The sequence below is a fragment of the Pseudophryne corroboree genome, chromosome 3, assembly GCF_028390025.1.
Source record: "Pseudophryne corroboree isolate aPseCor3 chromosome 3, aPseCor3.hap2, whole genome shotgun sequence".
Lineage (NCBI taxonomy): Eukaryota > Metazoa > Chordata > Amphibia > Anura > Myobatrachidae > Pseudophryne > Pseudophryne corroboree.
In genome coordinates, this window is record NC_086446.1 from 648,512,980 (window position 1) to 648,536,737 (window position 23,758).

The 23,758-nt window shown below is 53.0% G+C and overlaps 1 protein-coding gene across 3 annotated transcripts in view; it reads left to right on the plus strand.

Moving 5' to 3' along the window:
* The first annotated feature begins 5,237 nt into the window (after positions 1-5,237).
* CDK1 (cyclin dependent kinase 1) overlaps positions 5,238-23,758 on the plus strand; it is a 131,304-nt gene continuing 112,783 nt past the window's right edge. The window contains exon 1 of one of the 3 annotated variants that reach the window (XM_063961802.1): positions 5,238-5,338. The gene's annotated coding sequence lies outside the window, so the exon portion shown is untranslated. The other 2 variants (XM_063961804.1, XM_063961803.1) reach the window with 2 other exon arrangements.

Consider the following 23,758-nt stretch of genomic DNA (forward strand, 5'->3'; position numbering starts at 1 on the left):
TCTTTGTGGATGCTGGAGACAGGAACTGGAACCTGGAGAAACAAGCCACAGGAGAGAGAGACTGGAACAAGGTATGACATTCAAAGCACTGACATCTATCTGGCCCAGACACAGGATACTTATACCTGCTGCTATGCAGGCATTGGCTGGGCAATTATGCAGATTCCAGAGACGGTGGATTGGAGGAATTGGAGCATGTGATCAAATCCAACATGGCTGCGCCCATGCTGGAACCTGGAGGGAAAACTGGTTTGAAATGAAATGTGCAAACATAATGATAATGGCGGCGCCGGCCGTGGAGGACAGGAGACGCCAGATGACAGTTATATGCTGAGACACTTGGAGGGCAGCAGAGGCCGCGGCAGGCATAATACATGATTCTGAGAAACTGCAGCAATAACACAGTAACGGCGGCGGAGGCCGCGGAGGACGGGAGACGCCATGTTGGATTCAAACATGGCGCCGCTGTGGTAGTGTCTCAGAATGACAGGAGGGATGTGCAGAGTGTTGACACAGATGAGATCCGGATTTGGAACGCTGGGCCAGTCTCAGAAGACACCTAAATGGCAGGTAATGGCGTCCAGATACCCGGATCGTGACATAGCGTACATAAACCGTCAGGGCGGAATGAAAAGCAGAGCGGCAATGGCAGAGGTGACAAAGATTCTCCTCTGGGCAGAAAGACATGCAAGAGCTCTGTCGGCAATTTTCATTCGAGGAGTGGACAACTGGGAAGCAGACTTCCTCAGCAGACACGATCTCCATCCAGGAGAATGGGGCCTCCACCAAGAAGTCTTCGCAGAGGTAACAGGTCTTTGGGGAGTTCCTCAAGTAGACATGATGGCATCTTGTCTCAACAAGAAGCTTCAGAGATATTGTTCCAGGTCGAGAGACCCTCAAGCAATAGCAGTGGATGCACTGGTGACCCAGTGGGTGTTTCGGTTGGTGTATGTCTCCCCTCCACTTCCACTGATACCAAAAGTTCTCAAAATCATAAGAAGAACAGGGGTTCAAGCGATCCTCATTGTCCCAGACTGGCCAAGGAGGGCTTGGTATCCAGATCTTCAGGAGTTACTCATAGAAGATCCTCGGCCTCTTCCTCTTCGCGAGGACCTGCTGCAGAAGGGGCTGTGAGTGTATCAAGACTTACCGTGGCTACGTTTGACGGCATGGCTGTTGAGCGCCGGATCCTAGCCCGAAAGGGTATTCCCAAAGAAGTCATTCCCACTCTTATTCAGACCAGGAGAGGAGTAACGTCTAAACATTACCACCGTATTTGGAGAAAATATGTGTCTTGGTGTGAAACCAAGAAGGCTCCAACGGAAGAGTTTGTTAGGACGTTTTCTCCATTTTCTTCAGGCGGGTGTGGATGCGGGCCTACGATTGGGTTCAATCAAGGTCCAGATTTCGGCCTTGTCCGTTTTCTTTCAAAAACAATTGGCTTCCCTTCCGGATGTTCAGATGTTCGTGAAAGGGGTTCTGCACATCCAACCTCCATTTGTGCCTCCTGCGGTACCGTGGGATCTTAACGTGGTGTTGCAGTTTCTTCAATCATATTGGTTTGAACCTCTCCAGGAGGTGAAGTTAAAGTTTCTCACTTGGAAAGTGGTCATGCTGTTGGCCTTGGCTTCCACAAGGAGGGTGTCTGAGTTAGGAGACTTGTCTCACAGGAGCCCTTACTTGATATTCCATGAAGATAGAGCTGAGCTAAGAACTAGTCAGCATTTTCTTCCAAAGGTGGTTTCTTCTTTCCATGTAAACCAATCTATTGTGGTGCAAGTGGTTACTGACAACTTTGGTGGTTCGGATTCTCTGAATGTGGTCAGAGCTTTGAGAATTTATGTCGCAAGAACGGCTTGGATATGGAAAACAGAGGCTCTGTTTGTCCTGTATGCTCCCAACAAGATTGGGTGTCCTGCTTCTAAGCAGACGATTGCACGTCGGATCAGAGGTACGATTCAACACGCTCATTCCACGGCAGGATTGCCGATGCCGAATTCAGTGAATGCCCATTCTACAAGAAAGGTGGGCTCATAATGGGCGGCTGCCCGGGGGGTCTCGGCATTACAACTTTGCTGAGCAGCTACTTGGTCAGGGACAAACACGTTTGCTAAGTTTTACAAGTTGAACACCTTGGCCGCTGATGACCTAAAGTTTGGTCAATCGGTTCTGCAGGGACATCCGCACTCTCCCGCCCGTACTGGAGCTTTGGTATAACCCCATGGTACTAAAGTGGATCCTAGCATCCTCTAGGACGTATGAGAAAACAGGATTTTTATACCTACCGGTAAATACTTTTCTCCTAGTCCGTAGAGGATGCTGGGCACCCAGCCCAGTGCGTACTTTACCTGCAGTAGTTATTTTGTTATAGTTTTACACAGGTGTTGTGTTTAAATTATTTTCAGCACGTTGCTGTAATGTTCATGCTGGTTAGCATGTGTTATGTTGAATGCCATGTTGTGCGGCATGGTTGAAGTGTGAGCTGGTGTGAATCTCACCATTAACATAAAAGTAAACCCTTTTCTCGAATTGTCCGTCTCCCTGGGCACAGTTCCTATACTGAGGTCTGGAGGAGGGGCATAGAGGGAGGAGCCAGTTCACACTCTGAAAAAGTCTTAAAGTGCCGATGGCTCCTGCGAAACAGTCTATACCCCATGGTACTAAGTGGACCCCAGCATCCTCCACGGACTAGGAGAAAAGGATTTACCGGTAGGTATAAAAATCCTGTTTTTTTATTCCTTTAAACGGGTGGGTAGGGGCCCCAGTGCATTCCTGTGCCCAGGGTCTATAATGCTGTTAAAAATGTCCCTGCCAGGACGCCAGCGGTTAAAAGCACTTGGCACTATGTGCCGTAGCAAGGCACACTTGTAGTCAGCTGAGGTTTGTTTTGAGGCATTAGGAAGGGGAGGGGGACCCAGCGGACCAATAGCGCACTAGCGCTATTTCAAAAGAAAAGGAAAAACAATTTCGCTGTGAGAAAAGATGTCAGCTGACTTTATTTCAACTGAGTATTGGTGTCCGTGTGAATAACGAAAGTGTAAATGATGGCATAAGCTCTGCTTCCCAAACGTCCGCTGCAGTGGGGTGACCGATCAAGGTGCCGGAGGGGGCCTGAAATACCTGAAAGCCTAGGGGCCCGGCCATGGGTTAATATGGCCCTGCATATTAGAAGTTCTTCGTGAATAGGTGTAGGGGTGATGTACATAGGGGGTCATTCCGAGTTGATCGCTCGCTAGCTAGTTTTAGCAGCCGTGCAAAAGCTATGCCGCCGCCCACTGGGAAGTGTGTTTTAGCTTAGCAGAAGTACAAACGCCTGTGCAGCCGAGCTCTGCAAAAACAGTTTGTGCAGTATCTGAGCAGCTCTGAACCTACTCAGCGCTTGCGATCACTTCAGCCTATTCGTGTCCGGATTTGACGTCATACGCCCGCCCAGCGAACGCCCAGCCACGCCTGCGTTTTTCTGACACGCCTGCGTTTTTGCAAACGCTCCCTGAAAATGGTCAGTTGACACCCAGAAACGCCCCCTTCCTGTCAATCTTCTTGCGCCCGTCAGTGCGACTGAAAACTTCGCTAGAACCTGTCCAAAACAACAAATGCCTTTGTGACCGTACGTCACGCGTGCGCATTGCGGTGTATACGCATGTGCTAGCGATCAACTCGGAATGACCCCCATAGCTCAGAGGCAATTCATCCTATAGAATGTAAGCTTGAGAGCAGGGCCTTCCAAGCTCTGTCTGTTATTACCTAGTTTTGTTCTATTACTGTTGTTGTAAAGAACAACGGAATATGCTGCACTATATAAGAAACTATTAATAATAATAAATAATAATAATAATAATAACATTTCCTGATTCTGCCTTGACAAAAAGCTGTGTATATAACCTACAAACAAATATATATACTGGGAGCTGATAATGCTTAAAGAGCTCTATTTTACTATTAAAATTATCCTTGTAACAACTTGTTGGAAAAAACTGAATTCTATCACAGATCAAGGGGCCGATTCAGACCCTGATGTGCAAAAATCGCTATGAAGTGATTTTTGCACGTCTGCGCATGCGCGTACGTCGGTATGCGCATGTGCAAGGTCCTTAACTGCGTTCTCTTCAGAACTCAGGTTAAGACCTGGAGTTGGCTGGAACGGGGGCATCGACGCCGCGATTTGTCGGCATCTATGCTCCGTTTTAGGGGCGCGGTTCGGACAACGCAGGCGTGTCCGGAACTTTTGCGGGGCGGGACCCTTAGCATGGCCGGTAGCCGCCCACCTGCATATTAAAGAAATTGATCACAGATGTGCGTTTTCTCGCACATCTACGATCAGGTCTGAATTAGGCCCAAAGTTCACAAAGAAAATTATGTACATAAATTCAATATTTGTTTTATAAAACATGCTTTGATACATACACTAATACACACGGACGGTGTTATAATACACATAAACGTAAACATAAAAGGGGCAGACTAGAGGGGCCAAGTGGTTCTTATCTGCCGTCACATTCACATTCTATAAACCATAAAATAATAAAAGTTATGAAGTCTAAAAGCAATTGTGCTGCGTGTATACCACAAAGAAGAATATATCTCATCTATTTTAATTCACCGCTTCTGACGACTATCCTGGGCCACCAGCTATAATAAATATCCTATTGAGGAGGAGGAGGATATTAGAGCATCAGTACTGTTTCTAATTAGCCTCCAGTAATAATTTGTAACTTGTACCCAACAACTCACAACAAATATTAATAAAAATTCACAGTTCATTATATCTCAGTTGCACAGATGGTTGCTTCTCTAATCAGAGTTTGCTTTGAAACAGCTATAAAATGATCTATACATAAAACTAACCAGTTGAAATTAACAATATTTGGAGTTAATAATCCTGTAGCCATCTGTGCACGTCTTTCAGTGTATTGGGGTATATAAATTACATGATAGCGGATAGATTCCTATTTTTATTTAAATAAAGACTAGCGGTTCATCCCCAATAGTGCATAGTATTTTTTTATACAATATAGTAGGTTGTAACGCAACAAAATTATGGGAAAAATAAAAATCATATTCACTTTACAAAACGTGCCCTACCGCGTCATGATTATAATTTTATTTAGAGAAACAACCTACAGATCAACTAATATTCCTGCTCATCACTTCCCGTAGCTTTTTTTCTCGCCGCCCTTCTCAGTAACTTTCGCGCCGTCATCAGAGCCCGACGCTGATTGGCTGCTTTGAATGTCCACTCGCCGTGTGATTGGGCCGGCTGCGTGAGCTTTTCGCGGCCGGTTTGAAATCTCTTCATTCTCCAGCAGCCTTTCTATCGGACGGAAGCAGCGATCTCCGGGTAAAGTTATAGTGCAGGCTGGGTTACAGCAGGCCATACGGGAAGGAGGGGAGGATTGCTCCGGCTCTGTGGTTTGCAGACGTCAGGGACATCGCTGCAGCGGGGTGAGAGGGCTGCGGGTGATCGGTGGGGCACACATGGTGCACGGTCTCGCGGCACCGAGGCTTATGGGTTTAGAACGCTCCGGTCATCCTGTATCTGTACAGTGAACCGGCTACCGTGCCCGCACAGTGACCGTCTGATGTGTTGTCTTCTGATCCGCTCACACTGGCTATGCTGAGACCTGTAGTTCCTCATCCCCATCACGATCCTGTCTGGGTGCTTTCTTTCTTGCTGCGCCCGTGTGTGTAGGTGTTGTGCCAATCGCTGTATGTAGGGATTACTGTCATTCTGGTCCCCTAGAGCTGCTGTAGCTATTTCTTATCTATGTACATGTGGCAGGGAGTACTTTACTGTCGCCCAGGTGTCCTGCAGATCATGCACTCACTATTCCTGGGTGCAGTTTATTGTCCCTTCCAGCTGTCACACCTGTTTTTTGCTGTCCTGTTCTCATGCAACCCCCTATGCAGGGCCCTTACTGCCCTACTGTTCTCATGCAACCCCCTAAGCAGGGCCCAGACTGTCATAATGCAACCCCCTACGCAGGGCCCTTATGGCCCTGACCGTCATAATGCAACCCCCTACGCAGGGCCCTTACGGCCCTGACCGTCATAATGCAACCCCCTACGCAGGGCCCCGACTGTCATAATGCAACCCCCTACGCAGGGCCCTGACCGTCATAATGCAACCCCCTACGCAGGGCCCTTACTGCCCTGACCGTCATAATGCAACCCCCTACGCAGGGCCCTTACTGCCCTGACTGTCATAACGCAGGGCCCTTACTGCCCTGACTGTCATAACGCAGGGCCCTGACTGTCATAACGCAGGGCCCTGACTGTCATAACGCAGGGCCCTGACTGTCATAACGCAGGGCCCTGACTGTCATAACGCAGGGCCCTGACTGTCATAACGCAGGGCCCTGACTGTCATAACGCAGGGCCCTGACTGTCATAACGCAGGGCCCTGACTGTCATAACGCAGGGCCCTGACTGTCATAACGCAGGGCCCTTACTGCCCTGACTGTCATAACGCAGGGCCCTATGCAGAGCCCTTACTGCCCTGACTGTCATATTGCAACCCCCTATGCAGGGCCCTTACTGCCCTACTGTTCTCATGCATCCACCTATGCAGGGCCCTTACTGCCCTACTGTTCTCATGCATCCACCTATGCAGGGCCCTTACTGCCCAACTGTTCTCATGCAACCCCCTACGCAGGGCCCTTACTGCCCTGACTGTCATAACGCAGGGCCCTATGCAGAGCCCTTACTGCCCTGACTGTCATATTGCAACCCCCTATGCAGGGCCCTTACTGCCCTACTGTTCTCATGCATCCACCTATGCAGGGCCCTTACTGCCCTACTGTTCTCATGCATCCACCTATGCAGGGCCCTTACTGCCCAACTGTTCTCATGCAACCCCCTACGCAGGGCCCTTACTGCCCTGACTGTCATAACGCAGGGCCCTATGCAGAGCCCTTACTGCCCTGACTGTCATATTGCAACCCCCTATGCAGGGCCCTTACTGCCCTACTGTTCTCATGCATCCACCTATGCAGGGCCCTTACTGCCCTACTGTTCTCATGCATCCACCTATGCAGGGCCCTTACTGCCCAACTGTTCTCATGCAACCCCCTACGCAGGGCCCTTACTGCCATGACTGTCATAATGCAACCCCCTACGCAGGGCCCCGACTGTCATAATGCAACCCCCTACGCAGGGCCCCGACTGTCATAATGCAACCCCCTACGCAGGGCCCCGACTGTCATAATGCAACCCCCTACGCAGGGCCCCGACTGTCATAATGCAACCCCCTACGCAGGGCCCCGACTGTCATAATGCAACCCCCTACGCAGGGCCCCGACTGTCATAATGCAACCCCCTACGCAGGGCCCCGACTGTCATAATGCAACCCCCTACGCAGGGCCCCGACTGTCATAATGCAACCCCCTACGCAGGGCCCCGACTGTCATAATGCAACCCCCTACGCAGGGCCCCGACTGTCATAATGCAACCCCCTACGCAGGGCCCCGACTGTCATAATGCAACCCCCTACGCAGGGCCCCGACTGTCATAATGCAACCCCCTACGCAGGGCCCCGACTGTCATAATGCAACCCCCTACGCAGGGCCCCGACTGTCATAATGCAACCCCCTACGCAGGGCCCCGACTGTCATAATGCAACCCCCTACGCAGGGCCCCGACTGCTATAATGCAACCCCCTACGCAGGGCCCCGACTGTCATAATGCAACCCCCTACGCAGGGCCCCGACTGTCCTGACGCGGCTCCCGTACGCAGGGCCCCGACTGTCATAATGCAACCCCCTACGCAGGGCCCCGACTGTCATAATGCAACCCCCTACGCAGGGCCCCGACTGTCATAATGCAACCCCCTACGCAGGGCCCCGACTGTCATAATGCAACCCCCTACGCAGGGCCCCGACTGTCATAATGCAACCCCCTACGCAGGGCCCGACTGTCATAATGCAACCCCCTACGCAGGGCCCCGACTGTCCTGACGCGGCTCCCGTACGCAGGGCCCCGACTGTCCTGACGCGGCTCCCGTACGCAGGGCCCCGACTGTCCTGACGCGGCTCCCGTACGCAGGGCCCCCGACTGTCCTGACGCGGCTCCCGTACGCAGGGCCCCCGACTGTCCTGACGCGGCTCCCGTACGCAGGGCCCCCGACTGTCCTGACGCGGCTCCCGTACGCAGGGCCCCCGACTGTCCTGACGCGGCTCCCGTACGCAGGGCCCCCGACTGTCCTGACGCGGCTCCCGTACGCAGGGCCCCCGACTGTCCTGACGCGGCTCCCGTACGCAGGGCCCCCGACTGTCCTGACGCGGCTCCCGTACGCAGGGCCCCCGACTGTCCTGACGCGGCTCCCGTACGCAGGGCCCCCGACTGTCCTGACGCGGCTCCCGTACGCAGGGCCCCCGACTGTCCTGACGCGGCTCCCGTACGCAGGGCCCCCGACTGTCCTGACGCGGCTCCCGTACGCAGGGCCCCCGACTGTCCTGACGCGGCTCCCGTACGCAGGGCCCCCGACTGTCCTGACGCGGCTCCCGTACGCAGGGCCCCCGACTGTCCTGACGCGGCTCCCGTACGCAGGGCCCCCGACTGTCCTGTGCAACCCCCTACGCAGGGCCTGTGCAACCCCCTACGCAGGGCCCCGACTGCTATAATGCAACCCCCTACGCAGGGCCCCGACTGCTATAATGCAACCCCCTACGCAGGGCCCCGACTGTCATAATGCAACCCCCTACGCAGGGCCCCGACTGTCCTGACGCGGCTCCCGTACGCAGGGCCCCGACTGTCATAATGCAACCCCCTACGCAGGGCCCCGACTGTCATAATGCAACCCCCTACGCAGGGCCCCGACTGTCATAATGCAACCCCCTACGCAGGGCCCCGACTGTCATAATGCAACCCCCTACGCAGGGCCCCGACTGTCATAATGCAACCCCCTACGCAGGGCCCCGACTGTCCTGACGCGGCTCCCGTACGCAGGGCCCCGACTGTCCTGACGCGGCTCCCGTACGCAGGGCCCCGACTGTCCTGACGCGGCTCCCGTACGCAGGGCCCCCGACTGTCCTGACGCGGCTCCCGTACGCAGGGCCCCCGACTGTCCTGACGCGGCTCCCGTACGCAGGGCCCCCGACTGTCCTGACGCGGCTCCCGTACGCAGGGCCCCCGACTGTCCTGACGCGGCTCCCGTACGCAGGGCCCCCGACTGTCCTGACGCGGCTCCCGTACGCAGGGCCCCCGACTGTCCTGACGCGGCTCCCGTACGCAGGGCCCCCGACTGTCCTGACGCGGCTCCCGTACGCAGGGCCCCCGACTGTCCTGACGCGGCTCCCGTACGCAGGGCCCCCGACTGTCCTGACGCGGCTCCCGTACGCAGGGCCCCCGACTGTCCTGACGCGGCTCCCGTACGCAGGGCCCCCGACTGTCCTGACGCGGCTCCCGTACGCAGGGCCCCCGACTGTCCTGACGCGGCTCCCGTACGCAGGGCCCCCGACTGTCCTGACGCGGCTCCCGTACGCAGGGCCCCCGACTGTCCTGACGCGGCTCCCGTACGCAGGGCCCCCGACTGTCCTGACGCGGCTCCCCTACGCAGGGCCCCCGACTGTCCTGACGCGGCTCCCCTACGCAGGGCCCCCAACTGGGGTGGTAGTCATGTGACCGCCAGTCGGCTGACCGACAGTCACATGACCTCCTCCGTGAGCCCGACGGCTCACTATCCCGATGGTCGGCATGCCGACCAACAGGGACTATTTCCACCATAGAGTGGGAATAGATCCCGTGGCGAGCGCAGCGAGCCCGCAAGGTGCTTGCTGCACTCGCCCCTCCCCGCCGGGATCCCGGCGTCGGTAAGGTGACCGGCGGTCACGAGACCGCCGGTCACCCGTGCTACACCCCCCCGACTGTCCTGACGCGGCTCCCCTACGCAGGGCCCCGACTGTCCTGACGCGGCTCCCCTACGCAGGGCCCCGACTGTCCTGACGCGGTTCCCCTACGCAGGGCTCCGACTGTCCTGACGCGGCTTCCCTACGCAGGACCCCGACTGTCCTGACGCGGCTCCTCTACGCAGGGCCCCGACTGTCCTGACGCGGCTCCCCTACGCAGGGCCCCCGACTGTCCTGACGCGGCTCCCCTACGCAGGGCCCCCGACTGTCCTGACGCGGCTCCCCTACGCAGGGCCCCCGACTGTCCTGACGCGGCTCCCCTACGCAGGGCCCCCGACTGTCCTGACGCGGCTCCCCTACGCAGGGCCCCCGACTGTCCTGACGCGGCTCCCCTACGCAGGGCCCCCGACTGTCCTGACGCGGCTCCCCGACTGTCCTGACGCGGCTCCCCTACGCAGGGCCCCCCGACTGTCCTGACGCGGCTCCCCTACGCAGGGCCCCCCCGACTGTCCTGACGCGGCTCCCCTACGCAGGGCCCCCCCGACTGTCCTGACGCGGCTCCCCTACGCAGGGCCCCCCGACTGTCCTGACGCGGCTCCCCTACGCAGGGCCTCCCGACTGTCCTGACGCGGCTCCCCTACGCAGGGCCCCCCGACTGTCCTGACGCGGCTCCCCTACGCAGGGCCCCCCGACTGTCCTGACGCGGCTCCCCTACGCAGGGCCCCCCGACTGTCCTGACGCGGCTCCCCTACGCAGGGCCCCCCGACTGTCCTGACGCGGCTCCCCTGCGCAGGGCCCCCCGACTGTCCTGACGCGGCTCCCCTGCGCAGGGCCCCCCGACTGTCCTGACGCGGCTCCCCTGCGCAGGGCCCCCCGACTGTCCTGACGCGGCTCCCCTGCGCAGGGCCCCCCGACTGTCCTGACGCGGCTCCCCTGCGCAGGGCCCCCCGACTGTCCTGACGCGGCTCCCCTGCGCAGGGCCCCCCGACTGTCCTGACGCGGCTCCCCTGCGCAGGGCCCCCCGACTGTCCTGACGCGGCTCCCCTGCGCAGGGCCCCCCGACTGTCCTGACGCGGCTCCCCTGCGCAGGGCCCCCCGACTGTCCTGACGCGGCTCCCCTGCGCAGGGCCCCCCGACTGTCCTGACGCGGCTCCCCTGCGCAGGGCCCCCCGACTGTCCTGACGCGGCTCCCCTGCGCAGGGCCCCCCGACTGTCCTGACGCGGCTCCCCTGCGCAGGGCCCCCCGACTGTCCTGACGCGGCTCCCCTGCGCAGGGCCCCGACTGTCCTGACGCGGCTCCCCTGCGCAGGGCCCCGACTGTCCTGACGCGGCTCCCCTACGCAGGGCCCCGACTGTTCGAATGCAGAACTTATGTGCTCCAAACCCTTATACAGGTTTTGCTATCTGGCGAGTTTGGGAGAGAATGGTGTTTGGGTATCAGCTGCGAACAAGCTTATTAGTTCTGCCATAGCAATATCATTCCCAAGTATAGTGCTTGAAGGGTTTACTTAAGTTACCTGAGAGTGAGCTGACTTTGTACTGTGGGTATTACAGTAGGGTGTCTGTCTATGTTGAGGGGGCAAATGCCTGTCTTTGGCCTGACACCTCAGTTGACATGGTATCTGTGACCATTTGTCTACATCCCATTCCTGATTTGGTACGGACTCTGGATCTCAACTACATCCTGTTCCATGCTCTATATAACTATGCAATGATGACCCAGAGGGGTAGGGTTGGACATCAATCTCAGGGGTACACTTAATGTCTACTATGCATGTGTTCCTTAATCACTAGTAGAATATGGCTGTTTACTGGTGGTGGTGATAGTAGTTTTCTTAATGCATGTAAAATGGTATGGTGAGGGAACATGTTGGATTTGGTGCCTCCCATATCCACTTGCAGTTGGGGGAGGCACTTGGAAGCCAACTTAAAATTATTTTGTTGCACTCTATTACCGCCAGATATTACTGAAATTGTTATGAATACGTTTTTGATATCTGGAGCAGTAATATTTGTTCCTTATGAACTTGCAATGCTGGCTACTGCGGTACTGGGTTCTACTAATGCCGCTTTCACACATGTGACCCTGGAATTTGCTGGGTCTAGCAAGCTGGCAAATTCCCAGGACTCTGCTCCATGACCCTGGTTGGGAGCAGGGTTGTGGACCTGGGACTTAAGCCACATATACCCCTTTCACACCAGCCAAAATTTCCCGGGTTAATGCACATGAACGCGCATCAACCCGGGAAATTTCTCAGTGTGAAAAGGTACAGGGTCAAAATCCCTGGATTCCTGCCCCGGCATTTCAACCCTGCTATCTTCCAGGGTTGGTCCCGGGATTTTCCCGGGAACCTGGTCAGTGTGAACGGGAGCCGGGTCAATGTGCCCCGGCTCCCGTTCACTCTCTATGTAGCAGGCGGCGCTTAGAGATCATGTGATCTCTTGCGCCACCCCCGCCGCGTCACCGCTGACGTCGGCAACACGGCAATATGCCGGGCTACTGACTGCGGTATGCAAGGCGTCTTACCCGGGAATGTCCCTGCGTGATCCCGGTACCGTATTCCCTGGTAAGACCCTGCATTTCTGGTCTGAAAGAGGTAATACATACTGGCAGATATAAACTAACGATATGATGTGATTGATATCTGCCAGTGTATATGGATGAACGATGCAGACACCCGTGGGTCGTTCTTGTTCATCCTTCATCTACTGAACATGCAGATCAATGTTACCAATATCTTTGAGCTGCATGTTCGGGCATTGAGGGGGATGACGTCACTGAATGATATTGTACATCGTTATCGTTCAGTGTGCATGCACTGGCGATCTCACTTAATTAGAAATTGGCAGTATAGTGCTGATTGCTAACTGAGGTTGCCCAGTGTGCACCCAGCTTAAGTCCCTGGTTTCCTTTCACACATGAAGAGATCTCGGGGTGACGCACATTATGTAATAGTGGGTATCCTGTCCGATCACTGTACGAAGTTTGAGGCTGCGATTGGTGGGCAGAGATGATTGGTTATCCATCGGGCAAATTAAACATGTTAAAAGTGCCCTATTCCCAGATCCCGTCTGAATAAATTTTGTTTATTTCTCTGACGTCCTAAGTGGATGCTGGGGACTCCGTCAGGACCATGGGGATTAGCGGCTCCGCAGGAGACAGGGCACAAAAGTAAAAGCTTTAGGATCAGGTGGTGTGCACTGGCTCCTCCCCCTATGACCCTCCTCCAAGCCCCAGTTAGATTTTTGTGCCCGGCCGAGGAGGGTGCAATCTAGGTGGCTCTCCTAAAGAGCTGCTTAGAGTAAAAGTTTGTTAGGTTTTTTATTTTCAGTGAGTCCTGCTGGCAACAGGCTCACTGCTACGAGGGACTTAGGGGAGAGAAGTGAACTCACCTGCGTGCAGGATGGATTGGCTTCTTAGGCTACTGGACACCATTAGCTCCAGAGGGAGTCGGAACACAGGTCTCACCCTGGGGTTCGTCCCGGAGCCGCGCCGCCGACCCCCCTTGCAGATGCCGAAAAGTGAAGAGGTCCAGAAACGGCGGCAGAAGACTCTTCAGTCTTCATAAGGTAGCGCACAGCACTGCAGCTGTGCGCCATTGTTGTCAGCACACTTCATAGCAGCGGTCACTGAGGGTGCAGGGCGCTGGGGGGGGGGGGGGGGCGCCCTGGGCAGCAATGATAGTACCTTATTCTGGCTAAAAATAAATCACATATAGCCCCTGGGGGCTATATGGATGTATTTAACCCCTGCCAGGTCTCAGAAAAACAGGAGAAGAAGCCCGCCGAAAAGGGGGCGGGGCCTATTCTCCTCAGCACACAGCGCCATTTTCCCTCACAGAAATGCTGGTGGGAAGGCTCCCAGGCTCTCCCCTGCACTGCACTACAGAAACAGGGTTAAAACAGAGAGGGGGGGCACTTATTTGGCTATATATATATATATATATATATATATATATATATATATATATATATATATATATATATATATATATATATATATATATATATATATATATATATATATATATATATATATATATATATATATATATATATATAGGAAAAACACTTATATAAAGGTTGTCCCTGTATAATTATAGCGTTTTTGGTGTGTGCTGGCAAACTCTCCCTCTGTCTCCCCAAAGGGCTAGTGGGGTCCTGTCTATCAGAGCATTCCCTGTGTGTGTGCTGTGTGTCGGTACGTGTGTGTCGACATGTATGAGGACGATGTTGGTGAGGAGGCGGAGCAATTGCCTGAAATGGTGATGTCACTCTCTAGGGAGTCGACACCGGAATGGATGGCTTATTTAAGGAATTACGTGATAATGTCAACACGCTGCAAGGTCGGTTGACGACATGAGACGGCCGGAAAACAAATTAGTACCTGTCCAGGCGTCTCAAACACCGTCAGGGGCTGTAAAACGCTCATTTACCTCAGTCGGTCGACACAGACACGGACACTGACTCCAGTGTCGACGGTGAAGAAACAAACGTATTTTCCTTTAGGGCCACACGTTACATGTTAAGGGCAATGAAGGAGGTGTTACATATTTCTGATACTACAAGTACCACAAGAAGGGTATTATGTGGGGTGTGAAAAAACTACCTGTAGTTTTTCCTGAATCAGATAAATTAAATGAAGTGTGTGATGATGCGTGGGTTTCCCCCGATAGAAAATTATTGACGGTATACCCTTTCCCGCCAGAAGTTAGGGCGAGTTGGGAAACACCCTTTAGGGTGGATAAGGCGCTCACACGCTTATCAAAACAAGTGGCGGTACAGTCTCCAGATAGGGCCGCCCTCAAGGAGCCAGCTGAGAGGCTGGAAAATATCCTAAAAAGGTATATACACACATACTGGTGTTATACTGCGACCAGCGATCGCCTCAGCCTGGATGTGCAGCGCTGGGGTGGCTTGGTCGGATTCCCTGACTGAAAATATTGATACCCTTGACAGGGACAGTATTTTATTGACTATAAAGGATGCATTTCTATATATGCGAGATGCACAGAGGGATATTTGCACTCTGGCATCAAGAGTAAGTGCGATGTCCATATCTGCCAGAAGATGTTTATGGACACGACAGTGGTCAGGTGATGCAGATTCCAAACGGCACATGGAAGTATTGCCGTATAAAGGGGAGGAGTTATTTGGGGTCGGTCCATCGGACCTGGTGGCCTCGGCAACAGCTGGAAAATCCACCTTTTTTACCCCAAATCACATCTCGGCAGAAAAAGACACCGTCTTTTCAGCCTCAGTCCTTTCGTCCCCATAAGGGCACGCGGGCAAAAGGCCAGTCATATCTGCCCAGGGATAGAGGAAAGAGAAGAAGACTGCAGCAGGCAGCCCATTCCCAGGAACAGAAGCCCTCCACAGCTTCTGCCAAGTCCTCAGCATGACGCTGGGGCCGTACAAGCGGACTCAAGTGCGGTGGGGGGTCGTCTCAAGAGTTTCAGCGCGTAGTGGGCTCACTCGCAAGTGGACCCCTGGATCCTACAAGTAGTATCCCAGGGGTACAGACTGGAAATTCGAGACGTCTCCCCTTCGCAGGCTCCTGATGTCTGCTTTACCAACGTCTTCCTCCGACAGGGAGGCAGTATTGGAAACAATTCACAAGCTGTATTCCCAGCAGGTGATAATCAAAGTACCCCGCCTACAACAAGGAAAGGGTTATTATTCCACACTATATTGTGGTACTGAAGCCAGACGGCTCGGTGAGACGTATTCTAAATGGGAAATCTTTGAACACTTACATACAAAGGTTCAAATCAAGATGGAGTCACTCAGAAGGGGACTATATGGTGTCCCTGGACATCAAGGATGCTTACCTCCATGTCCAAAATTGCCCTTCTCACCAAGGGTACCTCAGGTTCGTGGTACGGAACTGTCACTATCCGTTTCAGACGCTGCCGTTTGGATTGTCCACGGCACCCCGGGTCTTTACCAAAGTAATGGCCGAAATGATGATTCTTCTTCAAAGAAAAGGCGTCTTAATTATCCCTTACTTGGACGATCTCCTGATAAGGGCAAGGTCCAGAGAACAGTTGGAAGTCGGAGTAGCACTATCAAGTAGTTCTACGACAGCACGGGTGGATTCTAAATATCCAAAATCGCAGCCGTTTCCGACGACACGTCTGCTGTTCCTAGGGATGGTTCTGGACACAGTCCAGAAAAAGGTGTTTCTCCCGGAGGAGAAAGCCAGGGAGTTATCCGAGCTAGTCAGGAACCTCTTAAAACCAGGAAAAGTGTCAGTGCATCATTGCACAAGAGTCCTGGGAAAAATGGTGGCTTATTACGAAGCGATTCCATTCGGCAGATTCCACGCAAGAACTTTTCAGTGGGATCTGCTGGACAAATGGTCCGGATCGCATTTTCAGATGCATCAGCGGATAACCTTATCTCCAAGGACAAGGGTATCTCTCCTATGGTGGTTACAGAGTGCTCATCTTCTAGAGGGCCGCAGATTCGCCATTCAGGATTGGATGCTGGTGACCACGGAGGCCAGCCTGAGAGGCTGGGGAGCAGTCACACAGGGAAAAAAAAAAATAAAAAAATTTCCAGGTAGTGTGATCAAGTCTGGAGATTTTTCTCCACATAAATATACTGGAGCTAAGGGCAATTTACAATGCTCTAAGCTTAGCAAGACCTCTGCTTCAAGGTCAGCCGGTATTGATCCAGTGGGACAACATCACGGCAGTCGCCCACGTAAACAGACAGGGTGGCACAAGAAGCAGGAGGGCAATGGCAGAAACTGCAAGGATTTTTCGCTGGGCGGAAAATCATGTGATAGCACTGTCAGCAGTGTTCATTCCGGGAGTGGACAACTGGGAAGCAGACTTCCTCAGCAGGCACAACCTCCACCCGGGAGAGTGGGGACTTCATCGGGAAGTCTTCCACATGATTGTGAACCGTTGGAAAAGACCAAAGGTGGACATGATGGCGTCCCGCCTGAACAAAAAAAAAAAACAAAAAACAAAACTGGACAAGTATTGCGCCAGGTCAAAAGACCCTCAGGCAATAGCTGTGGACGTTCTGGTAACACCGTGGGTGTACCAGTCGGTGTATGTCTTCCCTCCTCTGCTTCTCATACCCAAGGTATTGAGAATTATAAGACGTAGAGGAGTAAGAACTATAGTCGTGGCTCCGGATTGGCCAAGAAGGACTTGGTACCCGGAACTTCAAGAGATGCTCACAGAGGACTCATGGCCTCTGCCGCTAAGAAGGGACTTGCTTCAGCAAGTACCATGTCTGTTCCAAGACTTACCGCGGCTGCGTTTGACGGCATGGCGGTTGAACGCCGGATCCTAAGGGAAAAAGGCATTCCAGAAGAGGTCATTCCTACCCTGGTCAAAGCCAGGAAGGAGGTGACCGCACAACATTATCACCACATGTGGTGGAAATATGTTGCGTGGTGTGAGGCCAGGAAGGCCCCTTGAAGAAATTTCAACTCGGTCGTTTCCTGCATTTCCTGCAAACAGGAGTGTCTATGGGCCTCAAATTGGGGTCCATTAAGGTTCAAATTTCGGCCCTGTCAATTTTCTTCCAGAAAGAATTGGCTTCAGTTCCTGAAGTCCAGAAGTTTGTCAAGGGAGTACTGCATATACAACCCCCTTTTGTGCCTCCAGTGGCACTGTGGGATCTCAACGTAGTTCTGGGATTCCTAAAATCACATTGGTTTAAACCGCTCAAATCTGTGGATTTGAAATATCTCACAGGAAAAGTGACCATGCTGTTGGCCCTGGCCTCGGCCAGGCGAGTGTCAGAATTGGCGGCGTTTGTCTCGAAAAAGCCCATATCTGATTGTCCATTCGGACGGGGCAGAGCTGCGGACTCATCCCCAGTTTCTCTCTAAGGTGGTGTCAATGTTTCACCCGAACCAGCTTATTGTGGTACCTGCGGCTACTAGGGACTTGGAGGACTCCAAGTTGCTAGATGTTGTCAGGGCCCTGAAAATATAGTTTCCAGGACCGCTGGAGTCAGGAAAACTGACTTGCTGTTATCCTGTATGCACCCAACAAACTGGGTGCTCTTGCTTCTAAGCAGACGATTGCTAGTTGGATGTGTAGTACAATTCAGCTTGCACATTCTGTGGCAGGCCTGCCACAGCCAAAATATGTAAATGCCCATTCCACAAGGAAGGTGGGCTCATCTTGGGCGGCTGCCCGAGCGGTCTCGGCTTTACAACTTTGCCGAGCTGATACTTGGTCAGGGGCACACCCTGACTGAGGAGGACCTGGAGTTCTCTCATTCGGTGCTGCAGAGTCATCCGCACTCTCCCGCCCGTTTGGGAGCTTTGGTATAATCCCCATGGTCCTGACGGAGTCCCCAGCATCCACTTAGGACGTCAGAGAAAATAAGAATTTACTTACCGATAATTCTATTTCTCGTAGTCCGTAGTGGATGCTGGGCGCCAATCCCAAGTGCGGATTGTCTGCAATACTTGTACATAGTTATTGTTACAAAAATCGGGTTATTATTGTTGTGAGCCATCTTTTCAGAGGCTCCGCTGTTATCATGCTGTTAACTGGGTTCAGATCACAGGTTGTACAGTGTGATTGGTGTGGCTGGTATGAGTCTTACCCGGGATTCAAAATCCTTCCTTATTGTGTACGCTCGTCCGGGCACAGTATCCTAACTGAGGCTTGGAGGAGGGTCATAGGGGGAGGAGCCAGTGCACACCACCTGATCCTAAAGCTTTTACTTTTGTGCCCTGTCTTCTGCGGAGCCGCTAATCCCCATGGTCCTGACGGAGTCCCCAGCATCCACTACGGACTACGAGAAATAGAATTATCGGTAAGTAAATTCTTATTTTCTCTAACGTCCTAGTGGATGCTGGGGACTCCGTAAGGACCATGGGGAATAGACGGGCTCTGCAGGAGACAGGGCACTTTAAGAAAGAATTTGGATACTGGTGTGCTCTGGCTACTCCCTCTGTCCCTCCTCCAGACCTCAGTTTGAATCTGTGTCCGGACGAGCTGGGTGCTAATTAGTGAGCTCTCCTGAGCTTGCTATAAGAAAGTATTTTGTTAGGTTTTTTTATTTTCAGGGGGATCTGCTGGCAACAGACTCCCTGCAGCGTGGGCTTGAGGGGAGAGAAGCAGACCTACTCTCTGAAGATAGGTTCTGCTTCTTAGGCTACTGGACACCATTAGCTCCAGAGGGATCGTACACAGGATCTCACCCTTTGTCGTCCGATCCCGGAGCCGCGCCGCCGTCCTCCTCGCAGAGCCGGAAGACAGAAGCCGGGTGAAAAAAGCAAGAAGACTTCGAAATCGGCGGCAGAAGACTCCAGTCTTCAAACTGAGGTAGCGCACAGCTCTGCAGCTGTGCGCCATTGCTCCCACACTAAACCCACATACTCCGGTCACTGTAGGGTGCAGGGAGGGGGGGGGGGGGGCGCCTTGGGCAGCAATTAGGAACTCTTGGCAAAAGTTGGGCACATATACAGTTGGGCACTGTATATATGCATGAGCCCCCGCCATAATTTTACACAAACGCGGGACAGAAGCCTGCCGCTTAGGGGGCGGGGCTTTTTCCTCAGCACTCACCAGCGCTATTTTCTCTCCACAGCTCCGCTGAGAGGAAGCTCCCCAGGCTCTCCCCTGCAGGTTCACGGTAGAAGAGGGTAAAAAGAGAGGGGGGGCACATAAATTAGGCGCAAAAACATTATATACAACAGCTACTGGGTTAACACTAAGTTACTGTGTGATTCCTGGGACATATAGCGCTGGGGTTTGTGCTGGCATACTCTCTCTGTCTCTCCAAAGGGCCTTGTGGGGGGGACTGTCTTCAAAAAGAGCATCCCCTGTGTGTGTGGTGTCGTTACGCTTGTGTCGACATGTTTGACGAGGAAGGCTATGTGGAAGCAGAGCGGGAGCAAATGAATGGTGTCTCCGCCGACGGCGCCGACACCTGATTGGATGGATATGTGGAAGGTTTTAAATGATGATGATAATTCCTTGCATAAAAGGTTGGATAAAGCTGAAACCTTAGGACAGTCGGGGTCTCAGCCCATGCCTGATCCTATGTCGCAGAGGCCGTCAGGGTCTCAGAAGCGCCCACTATCCCAAATTGTTGACACAGATACCGTCACGGATTCTGACTCCAGTGTCGACTATGATGATGCAAAGTTACAGCCTAAATTGGCTAAAGCCATCTGTTATGATTATAGCAATGAAGGAGGTGTTGCACATCACAGAGGAAACCCCAGTCCCTGACAAGAGGGTTCATATGTATGGGGAAAAGAGGCAGGTGGTGACCTTTCCCCCTTCACATGAGCTAAATGAGTTATGTGAAAAAGCTTGGGAATCTCCAGATACAAAAACTGCAGATTTCCAAACGGATGCTTATGGCGTATACTTTCCCGCCAACGGACAGGCTACGCTGGGAATCCTCCCCTAGGGAGGACAAAGCTCTAACACGCTTATCCAAGAAGGTGGCCCTACCGTCACAGGATACGGCCACCCTAAAAGATGCTGCGGATAGAAAGCAAGAGGGTACCCTGAAGTCCATTTATACACATTCAGGTACCTTACTAAGGCCGGCAATTGCGTCGGCCTGGGTGTGTAGTGCTGTAGCAGCATGGACGGATACCTTGGACAAGGATACTATATTAATGACCCTGGGGCATATAAAAGACGCTGTCCTATATATGAGAGATGCCCAAAGAGACATTAGCCTACTGGGCTCTAGAATAAATGCAATGTCGATTTCTGCCAGAAGGGTCCTGTGGACTCTGCAATGGACAGACGATGCCGACTCAAAAAGGCACATGGAGGTTTTACCTTACAAGGGTGAGGAATTTTTTGGGGAGGGTCTCTCGGACCTGGTCTCCACAGCTACTGCTGGAAAGTCAATTTTTTTTTGCCATATGTTCCCTCACAACCTAAGAGCACCGTATTACCAAATGCAGTCCTTTCGTTCACAAAAAGGCAAGAAAGTCCGAGGTGCGTCCTTTCTTGCCAGAGGCAGGGGTAGAGAAAGAAGCTGCACAACACAGCTAGTTCCCAGGAACAGAAGTCCTCCCCGGCTTCCACTAAATCCACCGCATAACGCTGGGGCTCCACAGGCGGAGCTAGGCCCGGTAGGGGCGCGTCTCCGAAATTTTAGCCACTAGTGGGTTCACTCCCAGGTGGATCCCTGGGCAATAGAGATTGTGTCTCAGGGATACAAGCTGGAATTCGAGGAGGTGCCCCCTCACAGACACCTCAAATCGGCCCTGCCAGCTTCCTCCTTAGAGAGGGAAATGGTGTTGGCTGCAATTCACAAATTGTATCTTCAGCAGGTGGTGGTCAAGGTTCCCCTCCTTCAACAAGGAAAGGGTTATTATTCGACCATGTTTGTGGTACCGAAACCGGACGGTTCGGTCAGACCCATATTGAATTTAAAATCCCTGAACATATACCTGAAAAGGTTCAAGATGGAATCGCTCAGAGCGGTCATCGCAAGCCTGGAAGGGGGGGATTTTATGGTGTCTCTGGACATAAAGGATGCATACCTTCATGTCCCCATTTATCCACCTCATCAGGCGTACCTCAGATTTGTGGTACAGGATTGTCATTAGTTACCAATTCCAGACGTTGCCGTTTGGTCTCTCCACGGCACCGAGAATATTTACCAAGGTAATGGTGGAAATGATGGTGCTCCTGCGAAAGCAAGGGGTCACAATTATCCCATACTTGGACGATCTCCTCATAAAGGTGCGAGGACCAGAGAGCAGTTGCTGATCAGCGTAGCACGCTCTCGGGAAGTGTTACAACAGCACGGTTGGATTCTAAATATTCCGAAGTCGCAGTTGATTCCTACGACTCGTCTGCCCTTCCTGGGCATGATTCTGGACACAGGCCAGAAGAGGGTTTATCTCCCGATGGAGAAGGCTCAGGAGCTCATGACACTGGTCAGAGACCTATTAAAACCAAAACAGGTGTCTGTGCATCACTGCACGCGAGTCCTGGGAAAGATGGTGGCATCATACGAGGCCATTCCCTTCGGCAGGTTCCATGCGAGGACCTTTCAATGGGATCTGTTGGACAAGTGGTCCGGATCACATCTTCAGATGCATCGGCTGATCACCTTATCCCCCAGGGCCAGGGTGTCTCTCCTGTGGTGGCTGCAGAGTGCTCACCTTCTCGAGGGCCGCAGATTTGGCATTCAGGACTGGGTCCTGGTGACCACGGATGCAAGCCTCCGAGGGTGGGGGGAAGTCACACCGCTAAGAAATTTCCAAGGTCTGTGGTCAAGTCAGGAGACTTGCCTTCACATCAATATCCTGGAACTAAGGGCCATATACAACGCCCTACGTCAAGCGGAGACCCTGCTTCGTGACCAATCAGTTCTGATTCAGTCAGACATCACCGCAGGGGCTCGTGTAAACTGCCAAGGCGGCACAAGGAGCAGGGTGGCGATGGCGGAAGCCACCAGAATTATTTGCTGGGCGGAGAATCACGTAAGCGCACTGTCAGCAGTGTTCATTCCGGGAGTGGACAACTGGGAAGTCTTCAAGCAGATTGCAAGTCGGTGGGAACTGCCACAGGTGGACATGATGGCATCCCGCCTCAACAAAAAGCTACAGAGGTATTGCGCCAGGTCAAGAGACCCTCAGGCGATAGCTGTAGACGCACTAGTGACACCGTGGGCCAGTCGGTTTATGTATTTCCTCCTCTTCCTCTCATACCCAAGGTGCTGAGAATCATAAGAAAAAGAGGAGTGAGAACAATACTCATTGTTCCGGATTGGCCAAGAAGGACTTGGTATCCAGATCTGCAAGAAATGCTCACAGAGGACCCATGGCCTCTGCCTCTAAGACAGGACTTGTTGCAACAGGGGCTCTGTCTGTTCCAAGACTTACCGCGGCTGCGTTTGACGGCATGGCGGTTGTACGCCGGATCCTAGCAGAAAAAGGCATTCCGGATGAAGTTATTCCTACGCTGATAAAGGCTAGGAAGGATGTGACGGCTAAACATCACCGTATATGGTGAAAATATGTTGCTTGGTGTGAGGCCAGGAATGCCCCCACGGAGGAATTCCAGCTGGGCCGTTTCCTTCACTTCCCACAGGCGGGAATGACTTTGGGCCTAAAATTGGGTTCTATTAAGGTCCAGATTTCGGCCCTGTCTATTTTTTTTCAAAAAGAACTGGCTTCTCTGCCTGAAGTGCAGACGTTTGTAAAGGGAGTGCTGCATATTCAGCCCCCTTTTGTGCCTCCAGTGGCACCTTGGGATCTAAACGTGGTGTTGAGTTTCCTGAAGTCACACTGGTTTGAACCACTTAAAACCGTGGAGTTAAAATATCTCACGTTGAAGGCGGTCATGCTATTAGCCTTGGCTTCGGCTAGGCGTGTGTCAGAATTAGCGGCTTTATCACATAAAAGCCTCTATCTGGTTTTCCATATGGACAGAGCAGAATTGAGGACCCGTCCACAATTTCTGCCTAAGGTGGTGTCATCTTTTCATATGAACCAACCTATTGTGGTGCCTGTGGCTACTCGTGACTTGGAGGATTACGAGTTACCAGATGTGGTCAGGGCTTTGAAGGTTTATGTAGCCAGAATGGCTAGAGTCAGGAAAACTGAGTCGCTGTTTATCCTGTATGCATCCAACAAGCTGGCTGCTCCTGCTTCAAAGCAAACTACTGCTCGCTGGATCTGTAACACGATTCAGCAGGCTCATTCTGCGGCAGGATTGCTGCTGCCAAAATCGGTAAAAGCCCACTCCACAAGGAAGGTGGGCTCTTCTTGGGCGGCTGCCCGAGGGGTCTCGGCATTACAGCTTTGCCGAGCAGCTACTTGGTCAGGTACAAACACTTTTGCTAAGTTCTACAAGTTTGATACCCTGGCTGAGGAGGACCTTGTGTTTGCTCATTCGGTGCTGCAGAGTCATCCGCACTCTCCCGCCCGTTTGGGAGCTTTGGTATTA